Genomic DNA, 6,680 nt, shown 5'->3' on the forward strand with positions numbered 1-6,680 from the left:
ATGTGTACTGTATATAACTGTATAGATGTGTGCTGTATACAACTGACTGTATAGATGTGTGCTGTATATAACTGACTGTATAGATGTGTGCTGTATATAACTGACTGTATAGATGTGTACTGTATATAACTGACTGTATAGATGTGTACTGTATATAACTGACCGTATAGATGTGTACTGTATATAACTGACTGTATAGATGTGTGCTGTATATAACTGACTGTATAGATGTGTACTGTATATAACTGACTGTATAGATGTGTGCTGTATATAACTGACTGTATAGATGTGTACTGTATATAACTGACTGTATAGATGTGTACTGTATATAACTGTATAGATGTGTGCTGTATATAACTGACTGTATAGATGTGCACTGTATATAACTGTATAGATGTGTGCTGTATATAACTGACTGTATAGATGTGTACTGTATATAACTGTATAGATGTGTACTGTATATAACTGTATAGATGTGTGCTGTATATAACTGACTGTATAGATGTGTACTGTATATAACTGTATAGATGTGTGCTGTATATAACTGACTGTATAGATGTGTGCTGTATATAACTGACTGTATAGATGTGTACTGTATATAACTGACTGTATAGATGTGTACTGTATATAACTGACTGTATAGATGTGTACTGTATATAACTGACCGTATAGATGTGTACTGTATATAACTGACCGTATAGATGTGTACTGTATATAACTGACTGTATAGATGTGTGCTGTATATAACTGACTGTATAGATGTGTACTGTATATAACTGACCGTATAGATGTGTACTGTATATAACTGACTGTATAGATGTGTACTGTATATAACTGACCGTATAGATGTGTACTGTATACAACTGACTGTATAGATGTGTGCTGTATATAACTGACTGTATAGATGTGTACTGTATATAACTGTATAGATGTGTGCTGTATATAACAGACTGTATAGATGTGCACTGTATATAACTGACTGTATAGATGTGCACTGTATATAACTGACTGTATAGATGTGTACTGTATATAACTGACTGTATAGATGTGTACTGTATATAACTGACTGTATAGATGTGTACTGTATATAACTGACCGTATAGATGTGTACTGTATATAACTGACCGTATAGATGTGTACTGTATATAACTGACTGTATAGATGTGTGCTGTATATAACTGACTGTATAGATGTGTACTGTATATAACTGACCGTATAGATGTGTACTGTATATAACTGACTGTATAGATGTGTACTGTATATAACTGACCGTATAGATGTGTACTGTATACAACTGACTGTATAGATGTGTGCTGTATATAACTGACTGTATAGATGTGTACTGTATATAACTGTATAGATGTGTGCTGTATATAACAGACTGTATAGATGTGCACTGTATATAACTGTATAGATGTGTGCTGTATATAACTGACTGTATAGATGTGTACTGTATATAACTGTATAGATGTGTACTGTATATAACTGTATAGATGTGTGCTGTATATAACTGACTGTATAGATGTGTACTGTATATAACTGTATAGATGTGTGCTGTATATAACTGACTGTATAGATGTGTACTGTATATAACTGTATAGATGTGTACTGTATATAACTGACTGTATAGATGTGTACTGTATATAACTGACCGTATAGATGTGTACTGTATACAACTGACTGTATAGATGTGTGCTGTATATAACTGACTGTATAGATGTGTACTGTATATAACTGTATAGATGTGTGCTGTATATAACAGACTGTATAGATGTGCACTGTATATAACTGTATAGATGTGTGCTGTATATAACTGACTGTATAGATGTGTACTGTATATAACTGTATAGATGTGTGCTGTATATAACTGACTGTATAGATGTGTACTGTATATAACTGTATAGATGTGTACTGTATATAACTGTATAGATGTGTGCTGTATATAACTGACCGTATAGATGTGTACTGTATATAACTGACTGTATAGATGTGTACTGTATATAACTGACTGTATAGATGTGTACTGTATATAACTGACTGTATAGATGTGTGCTGTATATAACTGACTGTATAGATGTGTGCTGTATATAACTGTATAGATGTGTACTGTATATAACTGACTGTATAGATGTGTACTGTATATAACTGACTGTATAGATGTGTACTGTATATAACTGACTGTATAGATGTGTACTGTATATAACTGACTGTATAGATGTGTACTGTATATAACTGACTGTATAGATGTGTGCTGTATATAACTGACTGTATAGATGTGTGCTGTATATAACTGTATAGATGTGTACTGTATATAACTGTAAAGATGTGTGCTGTATATAACTGACTGTATACATCAGGTTCACAGATCCCTCCGTATCGCAGCCTTTATAAATGCTCACATTTAGTTTTTGATAAGAAACTTCTGCAGTAAATGTCGGTAATGTTCGGCCTCCCAGGATTTTCGGCTCCTCCGTGTCACGGTTATTTTGGACTCGGGCTTGTAGTCGGTACTTTTCTACTGACTCAGACCCCACAGTCCCGCTATCATGTGTGATACTGTCTGCTTAGCTACCGTATCTAATCTTCTTGTGTGCAATACTACCCCAGACGCGGTGCTGTAATTGCTCTTGTACCTGCTGGTCTCGCTCCCGGGGGGTTTCCGTCTCTATTGCAGCTTGTTTGTTCTCCTTATTAAGCTGCTTTTACATGGACTCAGCGTTTCGCTCCGTTGTTCTGCTGCGTTTTCTCGCCAATTACAGTTTATTTTGGCAGCAGAGGAGCTGTGAGGCGGCGTGTGTGAACCGGAGTATTTCGGGAAGGCTTGTGACAATGCAGATTCCTGTCTCTGTGAGTAATTAGGCCCCGGTGCTACAATATGGAGTCCGATGTCTATATGTGATGAGAATGGGGCCCCGATTCTGCTCCTCCCTCAGTGGAAGCGCCCTCTATGGCACTCAGATGGGATCTCCCCTCAGGGGGTCTATGCACCTACAGTTGTGTTCAAAATAATAGCAGTGCGTTTAAAAAAGTGAATAAAGCTCAGAATCCTTCTAATAGCTTCTATTTCCATACACACAGATGCATCGGGAACACTGCACCTTCTATTCCAAATCAAAACATGAAGGAAAATATATCACATTTGTGTTGTTCCTCTAAAACAATTGAAGAAAAGTGAATATTAGACTGTTCAAAAAAATAGCAGTGTTCATCTTCTTCTTTACAAACTAAGACACTCACTCTATAAACTGAGAAATGTCTGTAGCTTTTCTTCCCTCTGAATCCCGTCACTAATACTTAGTTGTATACCCGCTGTCTCTGAGAACGGCTGGACGTCTGTGCTGCTCGGAGTCACCACCTTCTGCCCCTGTGAACAGGTTCTCCAGTCCAGGATGATCGGACCACATTCCACAGTTCTTCTCTAGTTCTTGGTTTTGCCTCAGAAACTGCATGTTTGATGTCACCCACAAGTTTTCTATTGGATTAAGACCCGGGGATTGGGCCGGCCGCTCCATAACGTCAGTCTTGTTGGTCCGGAACCAAGATGTTGCCCGTTTACTGGTGGGTTTGGGGTTGTTGTCTTGTTGGAACACCCATTCCAAGGGCATCTCCTCTTCAGCATAAGGCAGCCTGACCTCTTCCAGTATTCTGATGGATTCAGACTGATCCAAGATCCCTGGTCTGCGATAAATAGGCCCAACACCGTAGTCTGAGACACATCCCCATATCATGATGCTTGTCCACCATGCTTTACTGTCTTCACAGTGTATTGGGGCTGAATTCAGTGTTTGGGGCTCGTCTGACAAACTGTCTCCGGCCACTAGACCCAAACAGAACCATCTCACTTCCATCAGTCCACAGAAGGTCTCTTCAGGCCGGTCAATGTGCTCTATGGCAGATTGTAAGCTCTTCAGCACGTCTTGTTTCCAGCAGTGGGACTTTGCGGGGGCTTCTTGCAGATCGCTCGGCTTCACATCGGCGTCTTCTCCTTGTAACAGGACTCACAGGGAACTTTACACCTTCTTCATCTTCCTGGAGCTGATTGTTGGCCGAGTCCTCGCCATCTTGGCTTTTCTTCTATCCATTCGATTAGTAGTTTTTCGCTTTCTTCCACGTCTTTCAGGTTTTGGTTGCCATTTTAAAGCATTTGCGATCATTTTAGCTGAGCAGCCGATCAATTTCTAAACTTCTTTATATGTTTTCCCCTTTCCAATCAACTTTGTAATCAAGGTGCGCTGTTCTTCTGAACAATGTCTGGAACGACCCATTTTCCTCAGAAATTGAGAGAGAAATGCACTGTAACCAGCAGGTACGACATTTGCTGCCTTCCTACCTTAAATAAGGGCAATAATTGCCACCTGTTTTTCAAAGAACGAATGACCTCACTCATTGACCTCCACACTGCTATTATTTTGAACATGCCCCTTTCAATAAGTGATTGAATTACACAGAATCAGCAGCATGCATGTCCTGACTGTTGGATTTCTATTACTCTACTACACCTGATAGTAAATTATCTGCCATGTAGAAATAAAATTTCTACCAAAAACAGTGATTGATCAGGTAAGTGATGTCGGACTGCTATTATTTTGAACACAACTGTATATAGTTGATGTTTCAGTTCTTTCTAACCTCTGCTTGCTGTCAGTGGATGAAAACTTTATTTATATCTAAGAGCTGTATACCCATCTTGACCTGATATTTTTCACAGATTAGGGTTTGTTACAATGTATCAGTGTAGAATACAGCTATCAGCCTGAAGCTCAGGACAGGGCTACTGCTTTGTGTAGCACTCAGGGGAGTTCCTGCACTGCTGCAATGTGACAAACCCTCAGCTGCATAATTAGGCCTAGGATGTGATGTGCTCCAAGTACAAGAAGCACTAGGTATGTACACATTTCCAACCTCTGTATATAACCAGTGTTTCCATTCACAGCCAGCAACCAGAGATCTTAGGGCACATTCACACCTTTTGTACGGCTATCACACGATCATTTTCAGAATCATTGCAGTCTGTGGGTCTCTTCACACCACCATTTTTTAATAGCCCATGAGATGTCCTATTTTATCCATTGTCACACACAGCCCCCCTACAATGCAAGCATCTAGGTAAAAACGGCCTCTAAAAATGGACCGTTTTGCCGCTTTTATTGGCTACTTTTTACAGCTGTATGAATGTATCCTTAAAGGGGTATTCCATGATTTTAATATTGATGACCTAGAGGGTCCGTCAGCCGGGACCCCCGCAATTCAGCTGGTTGAAAAGAATGCCAGGCTTCGTGCAAGCGCAGCCTTCCCTAGTATACTCCTCTAGTATCTGTTATCCAACTAGAGGATAACAGATACCAGAGGAGTATACTAGAGGATAACGGGTATAAGAGGAGTATATTGAAGGATAACAGGTACCAGAGGAGTATACTAGAGGAAAACGGGTACCAGAGTAGTATATTGGAGGATAACAGGTACCAGAGGAGAATACTAGAAGATGAGAGATGCTAGAGGATAATGGATAACAGAGTAGTATACTAGAGGAAAAGGGTACCAGAGGAGTATACTGGAGGATAACAGGTACCAGAGGAGTATACTGGAGGATAACAGGTACCAGAGGAGTATACTAGAGGATAACGGGTACCAGAGGAATATACGAGAGGAAAACGGGTATACTGGAGGATAGATAATGGGTACCAGAGGAGTATACTGGAGGATAACAGGTACCAAAGAAGTATACTAGAGGATAACAGGTACCATAAAAGTATAGTAGAGGATATCGGATATCAGAGGAGTATACTAGACAATAATGGGTACCTGAGGAGTATATTAGAGGATAACAGGTACCAGAGGAGTATACTGGAGATTAACTGGTACCAGAGGAGTATACTAGAGGATAAAGGGTCCCAGAGGAGTATACTAGAGGAAAACGTGTATACTGGAGGATAGATATCGGGTACCAGAGGAGTATACTAGAGGATAAGAGATACTAGGGGAGTATACTAGAGAATAACTGGTACCAGAGGAGTATACTAGAGGATAACAGATACTAGAGGAGTATACTAGAGGATAACAGATACTAGAGGAGTATACTAGAGGATAACAGATACTAGAGGAGTATACTAGAGGATAACGGGTACCAGAGGAGTATACTAGAGGATAAGAGATACTAGAGGAGTATACTAGAGGATAATGGGTACCAGAGGAGTATCTAGTATACTCCTCTGGTATCTCTCATCCTCTAGTATTTTCCTCGGTTACCCGTTATCCTTCAATATACTTCTCTGGTACCATTTATCCTCAAGTATACTCCTTTGGTACCCGTTATCCTCTAGTATACTCATCTGGTATCCCTTATCCTCTAGTATACCCCTCTGGTACGCGTTATCCTCTAGTATACTCCTCTGGTACCCGTTATCCTCTAGTATACTCATATGGTACCCCTTATCCTCTAGTATACTCCTCTGGTGCCTGTTATCCTCTACTATACTCTTCTGGTACCCATTATCCCCCATTATACTCCTCTGGTACCCATTATCCTCAAGTATACTCCTTTGGTACATGTTATCCTCTAGTATACTCCTCTGGTACCTCTCTTCTATACTCTTCTGGTACCCATTATCCCCCATTATACTACTCTGGTGCCCGTTATCCTCCAGTATACTCTTCTGGTGCCCGTTATCCTCCAGTATACT

This window comes from Bufo bufo, chromosome 6, assembly GCF_905171765.1.
Source record: "Bufo bufo chromosome 6, aBufBuf1.1, whole genome shotgun sequence".
Classification (NCBI taxonomy): Eukaryota; Metazoa; Chordata; class Amphibia; order Anura; family Bufonidae; genus Bufo; species Bufo bufo.